Source organism: Rhea americana, unplaced genomic scaffold, assembly GCF_003343005.1.
Source record: "Rhea americana isolate MKP2758 unplaced genomic scaffold, rheAme1 scaffold_6, whole genome shotgun sequence".
Taxonomy (NCBI): domain Eukaryota; kingdom Metazoa; phylum Chordata; class Aves; order Rheiformes; family Rheidae; genus Rhea; species Rhea americana.
Window position 1 is genome coordinate 990217 of NW_028186756.1, and position 12949 is coordinate 1003165.

The window sequence follows — 12949 nt, forward strand, 5'->3', positions numbered from 1 at the left end:
ATGGGCTCCGTTAGGGAGCGCGGCTCAGAAGCAGGCCCGGCACCCCCAGCCATGGGGCTGGCCTGGGCGGGCGGGGTGGGGCGGGGGGAGGGAGGAAGCAGCGTTCCCCTCAGCGGCGGCGGCGGGCGCGCGCGGCGGTGCCTACGAGCCCGAGCGGGCGGGCTGTGCCTCACGGCCACCGCTTCCCGCGGCTCTCCCAGCCCCTTCCCAGCGCCGTAGCATCACCCCACTGACGTGCCTGACTGGCACCGAAAAATGGACGAGCCCCCCTGGATTGGCTGCGCTCGCCCGCCCGCTCCTCCCTTCGCCTCAGCTGCTCCCGCCTCTCGCGGCTGCCTCCTCTACCCGCCTCCTCCTCTCTCCTTCGCGGCTACTTCTTCCTCTTCGTCCTCTGCTAGGTGCCCCTTGCTCTCCTTCCTCTCTTGTTTCTCCTTCCTCTGCTTTCCCTCAGCCGCCTCCCTTTCCTTTTTCTCTCTTTCAAAACCAGCCTCCATGAGACACTCGAGGGTTGTTCTGGCGTCCTCACTCGACCCAGCTCCTCTCCGTACAATCGGCAGAGAGGAAGTGAAAGAGCCAAAAATAGTTCTTTCTGTGCTGCTAGGGCTCCGGCTCCTGCCCTGCTGGCTTTGTGGAGCTGGGTGCTCATAAACACAGTGCTGTTTGCTGAGCTGATTCAACAAGCAGCATTAACTTGATAAACTAGTTTTGCAAGTGCCATTGCAGCAAGTATTAGTCGAGAAATTGCAGTGGCCTGCTTCTTTCCAGCACACCATGGAAGGCCAAACTTCAGAGGGGCCTCAGCTTAGTCCCTGTCTGCATGGATGGTAAGTACATGCAGTCAATTTTATGTGGAGATTGTGGTCACATCCAATGTGTACAGTAGACACACCACTTATACGCATGCATAAATGATATACACGCATACCTGCAAAACGGAGTCTTTGCAAAAAGAGGCCAGGTTTGGCTCTTAGAGTCGACTAGTTTATGGGTTTGTGAAGTAATTGCGCTGCAAAAATGCAATTCTGTTTCTATCTGAAGGACAAAGGCAGATGGAGATCTAGGCAGAATAATGGTTTAAGTAGATACTGTCAAGGTAGTTAGAACTGTAAGTGAATACACCCRACAGCTGTCTCACTTTATAGATTTCGCTTAAGAGAGCCTGTCCATTGCCTGGGTGCAGCTAGTCATTTCTGGTTCTGTAAGGCACTATATAATGCGTGCTGTACTGGGAACAGTTTGTATTACTGTTTCATTACAGCCTGTGTGTGACAATTATTACAGTGTAACAGTAAATCTAGAGTGCTCAGTTTATCAGGAGCTCATGCATTTCATTTTGGGAGCTTGCATTATTACAAGTGGGGAAATCAGGCAGACTTCTTTACATAGATTTAATTGAAAATAGACTATGTTTCAAAGACTGTAGCTATTGTATGCTTCTGGTTATCCTTAAACTATCAGTTGTCAAGGATATTCTGAAGACTGTCTACACTAACTACACTGATGCTACACTGGTATATCTTCTGGAACAGTTTCTATTCCAGAGACATTTATATTATATGGACTCTCGAATTTTATTCAGCACTATGATTTTTATTGCATGTAGGCAAATAGTCCAATTTCTTGCCAAAATTTCACAATTATGAAAAGGTGATAATAATGCCTGTGTTGCGAGGGTGGTATGAGAAGTGAAATTTTCATCTGAAAGTAAAAAATGTTTATGAGCAGCAAAATTCATTTTTTCCTATACATATATAATCTACATTCTCTTACCTCAGTATTTACTGTTCCCTTATTTTCCCCACACAACCCCAACTCCTTCCTGATTCCTTTTTGTACCCCTAAGCGTTACCAATATTGGAGGCCCAAAAGCCTAAGGAATGTCCCAACAATCCCTTGCCTTCAAGCTTCCTTCCTGTCTCCAGGGGCTTTCTGAATTTTCAATTTTCTCACCAGACCCCTCTCAAAAGTGAAGAGGTCTAGTAGTTCAGCAATGTAGGGGATAACACCACCTCATACATCTTCATGTTTTGAGAAAATACTGACTGCTCCAAACCAGCATTCCAGCTCAGGCTAGTTCAAAAATACAAATGCACCATGGGCTTGTCTCCAGCTGATCAAAACAGATCATTGCTGTACTCATATTCTGGTCTTTTGCTGTACTCATATTCTGGTCTTTTGCTCACTTGCACACACATTTGGATCTCTTGCGTGTGTTCAGTTATGAGGGAAAAGGTTGATAGAGCATGAGTGCTTAAGACTCATTTCCTTGTGAAAACAGTCTAAAGAAATTGCTGTATCTGAGGTAAGAATGCCTGACAATCTATTGCTCTTCTGATTATAGGTCACTTTCTCTTCACAGGAGGAGTTCAGGAAATGAGAATTCCCAGAAGCAGACCAGAGACACTGCAAAAGGTGAGAGACAAGATGAAATACAGATGCAAGATACAAGGCTGTCTGCCATTGCTTTTAGCAGAAGTAACTATTTTACTGTGTATGGTTAAGGGAGTGAAAAGAGATGTATCTCTTTTTTTTCAGAGCAGCAGATGATCCAGTTGGTAGACCCCCTGAGAGAAAATAATCTGTGCTTGTCTTTATAAATAGTATTCTTATGTTTTAGAAATAAGGAAAGAAAAAAACTGCCAAACTGTTGACATTAGTGCTATTTCTTGTTGGGGGGATCTTGTTACGATTGTTAAATATAGAAACCTCTCAATAAAGGTTGCAATAAATCTTTGGAGAAAGAATATGTATTTAATATATAAAAGTAATAAATATTATTTACAAAATATACAAAATCATAAAGTAAAGAAAGGAAACAAATTACAATCACAGTACATGAGAACCAGTTGAAACATTCAGATGTTCAAGGCTGATCCACTTAATTATTGATTACTCAATTTGCTTATTATTGTCATTTAGATGACAATAGCTTAGATCTTAATCTTAGCAGTGGATTAATGAGGAACCCATTAGAACAGGAAAGTGAGAATACGAGAGATTGCTATAGCCTCTTTCAAAATTTAATAAGTGAAAATGTAACAGCAGTGGCAAAATAGTCTGTTTCTTAACGTGTATAGAGAGGATTTTGTAATAATGAATGAATGTAATTCTATCAGCAAAACTCTGAGTTTACTAAGGGCTTGTCTTACATTGTATCTATATGAATACGTAAGAGACTTCCTAAAAGCAAGAGTCTTTTTTAGACATAGATTATTTCAGCAGTGTATTGCAAGAAGGATTAATCACTGTATGGATTATTTCTACACCAGTTGGGTTTCAGTTAAACTGTGTAGTCAGCAAGTAATAAGGCATTTTAACTACTTGGACATCTATTGGGAAAAAGAACATGGATTGGACATAAGAATAGGAGGAATTGGTCAATTTGTTTGGTTTTGTTACAGAGAGTGTAGAAAACAACTAGAAATAAGTCTCTTACTTATTCTAACCTCACTCTAACCAGTGAGGAAGACCTGGCTGAGAATGTAAAAGTGGGCAGTGTTTTGTGCAAGAACATTTTCAAAAGGAGTTGTTTGTTGATAGGAAAGAAAGGAGGGAAAACAACTAAAAAAGAAAACAAAAGACTTTAGGAAAGCTTCGAAAAACTTAGGGAATTAGTGGCTAAGATCTCGTAGGAAGGAAGTCTAAGGAAATAAGGAGCTAAGAAAAGGGACAGTTCTTAGAAAAATAATTCTAAGGACACATTTTTCTCACTTTTGGGTAGAATAAGGATAATAGTAAGGTTAGCTTGACCACAGTATGAGCTCATTATTGACCTTAAGCGTAAGAAGAAAATATAAATCAAGACAGGTCAGACTACTAAGTATAAAGACTAGAAGATTAAAAAGATGTCATGAGAGGATTGAACTGTTAGGAGACATCAAAGATAACAAGAATTATTCTGTTAATAACAACAGGAAGACAGAGAAGAAAACTTCTCTACTCAATAGAGAAGAAAATCTGTCAGCAAATTACTTTAGAAAGCTAAAGTAATTTTTCTCTTCGTCTTGTCAGACTTCATAAAAAAACCACCTGCAAGCAGATACCTAGGAGAAATGATGCAAAGATCTTAGCCCAGAATGGRGAGAGAACAGATTAGGAGCTGTCATACAATTTGGAAACATCTGATTTATGAGTCTGATCGATATGATCCAAGGATAATTAAAGAACTGTCTGAATTAGTATCAGAACCCATAAGCAATTATATCTAATAGCTCTAGGAAGATGAATGAGATGCTGAAAAGCAGAAGAAGCAACTGTAAATTGCTCTTATTAAAGAGGGAGGCAGGAGCTGAGAAATACAGATTGGTCAATTTCTTTAATGTAAATCCTCAGAAAAATCTTGGAACGTGAAYTATTATTAGCACCTAGATGACAACCAGAAATGAGAACAATCAACATGGACGTGTCATAAATCATGCCAGGTAACTTGATTTTTTTTTCCTGCAACAAAGAATGATTTAGGAAAAGGACAGAAGTGGACAACCTGTTGTCATGTGAGTGTCAATCTAATTAAGCTGACATTTTAATTAAAAAATTAAAGAAATACGGTCTAGATAAGTTAAAGAAATATGGTCTAGATAAATCAATTATAAGGGCTATACAGAACTGGTTGGATACCCAAAAATAGTTCACCCTTGAAAAGAAGACTATATTGCTGGATTCCTAAAGTTTGTCTGCTTCTGGTTGGTATTTTTATTAGCAATGTAGATGATGGAGTCGAGAATACGGTTATTAGTCTGGTAGGTGACAAAAAGCTGCACGTAACAGAATTAAATTTTAAAATAATCTTTACAATTCTGAAAAATACTGTTTAAGAAAATAACAAGGAACATATTCAATGAAAACAAGTTGTGCCGTAGTTCAACACTTCATACTAGTATAAGCCAGCTAGTATAAACCGTCACTGCCTTTCCTCTCCTTGCTACTCACTTTCTCTCACACTGCCTTATGTTAGCATAAGCTTTTCTGGGGCTATATGGCTGTCTGTWTGAGGAAACTGATTCACATTACAATTATCACCTCGGAGAGAGTTAACTATAATCTGGAGCACTTACCTGATCTATTTGATCCTATTTTGGGTTATGGCAATGGATGAGGTGACCTCGCTAGATGTCTTAAGAGCCCTGTTTTTCTGTGATTATCTCCTCATTAAAAAGAAGGGGCATATTTGATATAAAATTGACATACAAGTATGATAATTTTTTTTGAAACAGTACAGTATTGTTGATTCTTGTTCAGATTTTGATCCACTGTAAATTCAAGAGGTCTGTGTTCTGTGATCTGGATCTACTGCGTGGCTCAGGCACAGTTCCTTTATTTGCTCTTTTTCCTTTTCTTCAGCTTCTTTGTGAAGCATTTTGAAATCTCTGAAAAATAATAGAGTATTACTGACAACACTTAGCCATTGCTCTTTCCTGTTTGTTAACCATTTCCTCTCTTCCTTTCTTAAGTAATTTATGTTCTTTCTAAGATCCTTTGTAAACATGTATATTGCATATGTCAATAGAAATAGTTCTCTAAAAGCAGTAAATTCTGGTGACTAGGATGTTTGCACAAGAACCTGAGGCTGCTTCTTGTATCTAACATGAGATTTATTTTTCTTTCTGTGAATTCTTAAAATATCAAGGTAGTGAAATCTAATGTTAAGCCATCAAGAAATGCCAGGACCTTGTGTGCACCAGTAGGCCTTATCTATCCTGAGCAGCTTTGTGTGAGATCTCTACCTGGGAGCTCTGTTTAAGCTCTGGCCCCAGTCCTCACCCAACCTGTGCTCAGCCTTGCCCCATAGTTGTTGACTAGACTTCCCTGACTGACCACTGACCTGACTTGTCACCTTTCATGTCTCTGATGATCACTGGACTGTCAACAGAACCCGTCACTGTCACCAACCCGGTTCTGCTCTCATGACTCGGTGCTGTGGGACTGCAACCCTGCTAGCAAGGTCACTGCCTCTATCAGTGCGTAGTCACCCTGGGCTCCTGGATTGCCTCTCTTCATAGAGCAATCCCACTGTTGCTGACAATAAAAAAATTAAAAGTCAGTTCATATGAAATTGCTCCTGCTCCAAAGTAAAGCTGTGTGGTTCTTTTCCTAATATATCGCCTGGAAATTCCCGTTAACTTCCAAAAGTGCAGAAGTAAAGGCAATGTCTGAGGTCTGGTAGATAACAATCAGTAACCATCAAAAGTTGGACTTCAAAGCAGAACTGAAAGGCTAAAGGATATTTTCCTTAATTCTTATGCAGTAGAGTATTTAAGCACAGGCGTATTTTCAGCCTGTTCTTAAGTCCTCTGAATTTAAGTACATAACTTAAGAACTTTCCTCTTTCAATATTTAGCTTTATTTCTAAACTTTAGAAATGTGGTTCTAGACATCAGTATGTAGTTACACCTATTGGTTTACTATAAACTGTGCATCCTTCTTGTCATGTAAAAATTGTTTTTTTTTAATATATATTGCAARCCTTGAAATAAAGAGGGGTAATGTTCCTGGGGAATAGTTATACTTACAGTTATAGCTGAAGACATCAGCAAAGTTACATTAACAGTGAATCTATAATTTATCATAAAAGTTTATGCACAACATAATAAAATTCTGATGATTAGTAGTTCATTAGATTCTTTGAGTTGATGGAAAACTAGATTATTTGAAGTGTCAGGATAAATGTTTAATCCTTTATATGTCATCTGTTTTTGCATTTTGTATAAGACATTATGGATTATCACAACTTTAGGGAAAAAATCCATTAAATTATGAGTACTAATGTTAAGAGTTTTGAAAACAATGGTTTGAGAGGGACTTTGGAGCTGGCCCCAACTATCAGGGCTCTGAGCACATTCTTCCCTTTCAATTTTGTTGGCCGAGTTAAGGAGTTTAGCTAGCTGCTCTTTCACTGACAAGAGCTGTTGTGAAGAAAGCTAGATGCAAGGGCCTGCACCTTCTTTCTTTTGTGAGCTGCTGTTTAAGATGAAGCTTTATCACTGGTCCTCAGCTGTGCTACATCCCAGCTGTGCTGAGCAGCTGTGTCTGCCCTCAGTCTTTATCTCCTCAATTCTGGCCCTGATCTGAACTCACAGGTTTGGCTTCCTGGCTTGACCTCAGACCTGCCTTGCTGGGTGATCGCTGGGCTACAGCTGACCCTGATCGCTGTTTCAGAGCTGATTCTGACCCTGACTAGCTGACTCAGCACTGAGCTCCTTGTAGATGAGGTCATTGCTGCCTTGTTAGCGCACTTGGCTCCTGGCTTACCACCCCTTGCAGAGCAGCCAGGCCTTGCTGCCCACCGATACTGATCCATTATATTGAAGCTGATGCATCTCTTCAAAGCCTAGTAAAAAAACAGTTTTTTTATTCCTGTTTCACGAAAGAAACACAAAGCACAGTATGACTGTGTCTTGTCTAAGTTCATATAAGAAGCCTGTGGCAATCAGGAGCTTAACTGAACCAAAAAACCTTCCCACCTCATTATATCAGTAAGTCTTTTTCATTTTCTCCTCTCTTCCTTTTTGTCTGTTCTTCTCTTACCTTTATTAAGCATTTCTTGGTCAGCTGTAAGCGTTGCAGTCTTGCAGTGTTGACAACGCACTGGAGACAAAGGTTTGTTTTGTTTCCTCAGCTTGCAACTTAGCTTATTTGTAGTTTCGTGTGCTTGATCTGAATAGTGAGGCATTTTGAATTCCTACTGATACAAACTTAGATACTCAATAAGAAAGGGGAATTGCTTAACTGAGATAGGAAGGAAAGAGTGCAGCTGGATTGAAGGAAAAAGCAGKAATAGGAATTTGCAAAAGGTTGGGCTCAGATGCTGTTAGTTTACAAAGTTTTTTTATTTAAAGAATATAAACATCATGTGCTGGATCTTTGATGATCTGATGATCTTTGAAGGTGCATATGGAATCAGAGTTAGACTCGACAGCAAATTTATCATTCATAAATGCTTAAAATGGAAGCTGGGTGGAGAGTCCCCTTTAGCTTGTCAATTCTTGTCTGAAGGATGGTACCTGGCACAATATTGCAGTCTGGAGCATGCTTTGAGCAGTCAAAATGAGACTTGGAATAGCCATAGTGCCAGCAGTTAACAGACTTGAGGCATGAATATATTCAAGTCATGTCCACAGAAAGCAACAACTTTTCTACTGCTTAGGCTTGTAAGCCAGAAGACTTGTTTCTGTAAAAAATAGAAACTGGAGTCTCTTTGGATTCCTAGTGACATCCTAATTCTTTCTGATTTGCACCTGGCCTTCCTGCTGTGTTCCTTGAAACCCAGGAATTAAATCAAATGTACTTTCCTTTCAAAAACTAGGAAAATTGATTCCATAACCTAGTGGTAGAAATGTACCTACATACATGCATGCTCCTTCCATCTCCCTCTCTCCCTCTCATTTTCCATTTTTTTTGTTGTTAGGATGGCTTTGGTACCTCAAACTGAATTCTATGAAGTCCTGAATTTTTTGTCTAGTCTTAAAAAATTCTTCCTGTATTTTCCATCTCTTAAAAAGTAATCAATACCTTGATTACTTTGAAAAGTAGTGGGGCTATAAGCAAGGCTGTGCTGACTATGGTAAATGCTGTTTTTTCACTTGTTTTATTTTATTCAGTATGAACAAGGGAAATAGGCTGATCATTTTTGATTTCCATTTTTAAATGCTTCTTGTACTTCAGCGCAAGGGACTATTGAATCTAGTCTTCAAAACTGTTTAATTTGGGAAAAAATATCTAAAAATATCTAACCAAGAATATTTCCTTCAGTGCTAGTTTTTAAATGTATTTTTCTTCACAAAACAGTTTAAGCATAAGTTTCTAATTCAGAAATAGGTTTCTTTTCTAGTTCTTTTGTATATAGCTGTATAGTTGTTATAAATGGTGATATACAGAATAACTATTGAAGATTCTCTCTCAAGTTTTGGAGGAAAAAAGAAAAAGAAAAAAGCATTTATCCTTCTGGGGCACCAGAGCAAGGCACCTCCCAGGAAATCAATATGCTCTTAGTATCTTTCCTCTTACATGCTGATATCAGCAAGTGAGATAATTAAAAGACAGTAGTTATATTATCATTAGTCCCCTAGGTTAATATTTAACCACCTCAAAAATGGACATGCTTATAGATATTACAGTTTTTCTTGTTGAATTATCTACAGTGTCTGATATTACTGCATTGTTGAATATTTAGTTCACATTTTGAAAATTACCTTTGCAGTCATAAGTGCCTAAGGGCAACCACATGGAAAAATTCAATGATGGCTGTACTCAGTACAGCTTTGTTTCTGATTACTGCAAATGTAGTTTCATAGAAATTCTGCCATTAGTTATTCTGAATTTCTTCCATTTAGTCAATTGCTCACATGTATTTTTTATGAATTTGAAGAAAGGCCTGTTGTAATGTAATTGCTGATTTCCTCTAAAGGTTTTTTCTTCAGAGAAAGATGAAAGGCTGTTGTGTTTGTCATCTCTCTCTCGCTGTCAGCTAATTTGGCTAGAACATATGCTAGACAATACTGAAAAAAAATAAAYGTCAACTTGAAATATTCAAAATAGAAGCTTAAAAAGCATATCATATTTTCATGATTTTTAATCTGAAAGACTGAAAATAATTACAAAGTACCAACAGAAACTTGTTAGGTGACAAACATGTGAACCAACTTTTTGTTGAATCATATTCCTGTCATTTGTTTGTAGCATCTGACTTATCTTTTCCTTTACCTAAAAAGCTACAATATTAATAGACACACAAACAGTTGGATGTAAAAGCAAGAAGAAAAAGAATTATCATTAGTGTGTGAGATTTGCTTTGAGATGCAGAAGATCATGGCTAAAAGTTCTGCATCTGGAGGCTGAGCATGTGAGAAATGGTGATTTCTTTCATTTTAGGTTCATATCTTAAATGAGTAAGGGAATTCTCTGAAAATATTTGGAGCTTAGGAAAAAAWTTTTTTTAAGATGAATATGGAAAAGAGGTCTAATAAAAAATTTTTTAAAACTCCTTAAGAAAATTAAAGTGTCCATCGAGATGTTATTTGTGTATTCTTCCTAAACTTGAAGTATCTTGAAAGCTAACAGAAAGGAGAACAAAACTGCTCTTTCATACACCTGTAACTAAATATCTTATGCCTTAAAGTGCTCAATGACATTCAACTTCTTCTGCGGCTGTGTCCTGTGCTGTTTAGCTGTTTTTCAAATTTTATTGTATTTTCAAGGGATTTGCTTTATTTCCTGTCCAGTCCCAGTAACATATTATTGTTAATATAATAAAAGGAATTTCAGAAAAAAACACCCAAACTCTTTTTCTGGAAGCACAATCTTAAAAACACTTTTTTTTGTTCCCAAGTGAAAATACTATAATATTAATATAATGCACACTTATAGATGTTTACAGCCACAATAATTAAACAAACTTGTTAACAGTATTAGTCTTTCAACTGACTGCACCCAGATGGGAGGTGATCTCTGATTTATCTATAGGTAGACGACAAGATACTGTTCATACTAATGTCTCAGAAAAAGAACAACCAAATCAGTGAAGAACTTGATTGTCAAATTGGATTTACAAGAATTGTTAGTTCATGATCGGTGGAGTTTAATTTTACCAATTGCTGGTATACACAGGAGTTACATGATTCTGTATGTCATATACCAGAAATGCCATGAGAAGAATTTGTGCTTTCCAGTTTTGTTCTRTCGAGCCGTATTAGCAATCCTTTTAGTTTTTGCCTGTGAAATCTGTCATCCCCTGTCAATCAGAGATGGAGGAGAATAATCAGTCTAACAAATTAGTGGAAGGGATGTGTATTCTTTCTTTTGCTTTAATGTGTTTTGTGTTGTGAAAATTTTCTGACACTTCAGGTTTTAAATGCTAAAGCATTTAAAGCAGGAGACCATTCATAAACATTTGTATATGAATTTCAGAGGTTTAAAAATATATTACAAAACTTACAATTTTGAAGTTTGCTGTTTAAGATGATTACCTGGTTATTTTATGCAAATAGCCCCATTGTTCTTCATCTTAAATCAAAAGCWGTGCATAACATGGTTAACAAGGAGAAGATTAAGAAATCAAAAGATACAGATGTAGATCATTCTGAATGAAGATCAGTTTTTTTTTTTTTTAAAAAAAAGTTATTTTCCTGAATTTCATTTCAGATTTAAAAATCACCCATGAAGAGTCTGAGTAGCATAGGTCCAGTAGCAAGCCCTGACACAGCAGCTTAGAGCTGCAACATGGGTTAAAAAAACTCCTTGCCTGCAATAGAGGCTTTCCAGGCCACCAAACTCGGGAGGAAAATTTCAGTAACCAGAGCAAGCTGAAATCATTTTTTTTTTAAAAAAAAAAAACAATCTAAAACATAGACCACTACTTTGGTATCACTGTAGTTATTAATACAGGAAAAAAAAACAACCATCAACTATTGTAGTAATATGTAGGGGGAAAGTTGATTTGCAAACAATTTAGGATTCAAATTTTCCACATTTTTAAAGGTGGAAATCAACAGTTTGAATGAGTCTATGGAGATGAGGTAATACACACTCCAAAAATTTAAATGAAGTATAATCAAAGTATTAGGTTGTTTTTTTTTTTTTTTTCCTTCTAGGTTATTTTCTTGCATGAAAAGACTGTATTTCCAAAATTGTAAGGTCAAGTAACTGGAGTTTTTCTAGTGACTAGGAAAGATACACTTTTAGATGAACCCATCATTAAATGAAAGCGGGGTGTTTATCATAATGTTAGCATTTCAGTAGTAATTCATATTGCCAAGCATGGGAAGTGGTGGGTGTTAAGTGCTTGAGTAATAAATCCATGATCAAAATGAAACATAGTGTTTGCATATGGGGATGACAGTGACATGGTAAATGTCTCTTGGTCAATCAGAGACTAGTACAAAATAATACTTTTGTCAAATTTGAAAGCACTGTGAGAGAGAGTGGTGACTATAATGCCACAATCCGCACGTGTTTCAAGGTGACTGTGATGCAAAAAAAGAGAATTTTAGATAGTACCTGTGAAGCCAAGTTGCAGGTTAAATCTGTTAACATCTCGGATTTTCATCTACAGATGAAATAATTTCATACTTTTATTAGCAACTCAAGACTGAGTTCAATCTTAAAATCTAAAACCTGATTTCTGATTAGGAGACACTCTATTACTACAAATCTCAGCCTGAGAGATTCTGAACACTTGCATCGTCCCTAAATTTCTGTGYGTAATTTGCCTTTATTACGAATACTGCAGTAAAATGTTGTAATACGTAACAAAAGGTGATTCCAGTCTCAGAAACAAGAAACAATGTAGGAAGGAGAACTATTAGATTATCTAAGCTCTGGTTAAATAATTTTTATAAAATCTATACTATTCCATTCTACTGTGGAATAGTATGTGATGATACCAATGATGTCCTACTATAATATTATCACTCCATATTTTCATGTCTTATGGTATTTAGGAAGGGAGGTGTTTAGTGTCTCAGCTTTTGCAGTGATGTATCAGGAACTCAGCATATGTTTTACTTAAAGGTTTCTAATCCAAACATGCTTGCAACAATGGTCTTATGTGAAGCTTAATCATTTAAGAATTGGACTGCAAAAAGGGATACCCAAATGTATTATTTGGAATGTTTTGTTTTGAGGGAAAGTGAATTATTAATTTTTAATCACTGGGCTGCTGTAATTTGTGTGTGCAAAGAGGCACAGCTGACTTTTTTTTTTTTTTTTTTTTTTTTTTCCTTGCAGCATTGTATCAGAGAAGAAGGAAAGTATAGATCAATGCCATCAGGAAAATGTGCTAGCCTTGGGACCAGACCAACTTGAATCTTTAGTTCTTTCAATTCTTTTACAGTTGATAGACATAACGACAACAAGATTAGGCCAAATCTCACAAGCTTTGCTAAGGTGAGTAGTAACTACTACTTTTTATCGTTTCAGATTTGAATCAAGGTTTCTCTCAAAAGGTGAAGTATTT

General features: G+C 37.3%; 1 long non-coding RNA gene across 1 annotated transcript in view; it reads left to right on the top strand.

Moving 5' to 3' along the window:
* The first annotated feature begins 325 nt into the window (after positions 1-325).
* LOC146587318 (uncharacterized) overlaps positions 326-12949 on the top strand; it is a 32296-nt gene continuing 19672 nt past the window's right edge. The window contains exons 1-3 of the long non-coding RNA XR_014897662.1: positions 326-824; positions 2360-2412; positions 12721-12879. This is a non-coding gene — a long non-coding RNA (uncharacterized LOC146587318). The remainder of the gene's footprint in view (positions 825-2359; positions 2413-12720; positions 12880-12949) is intronic.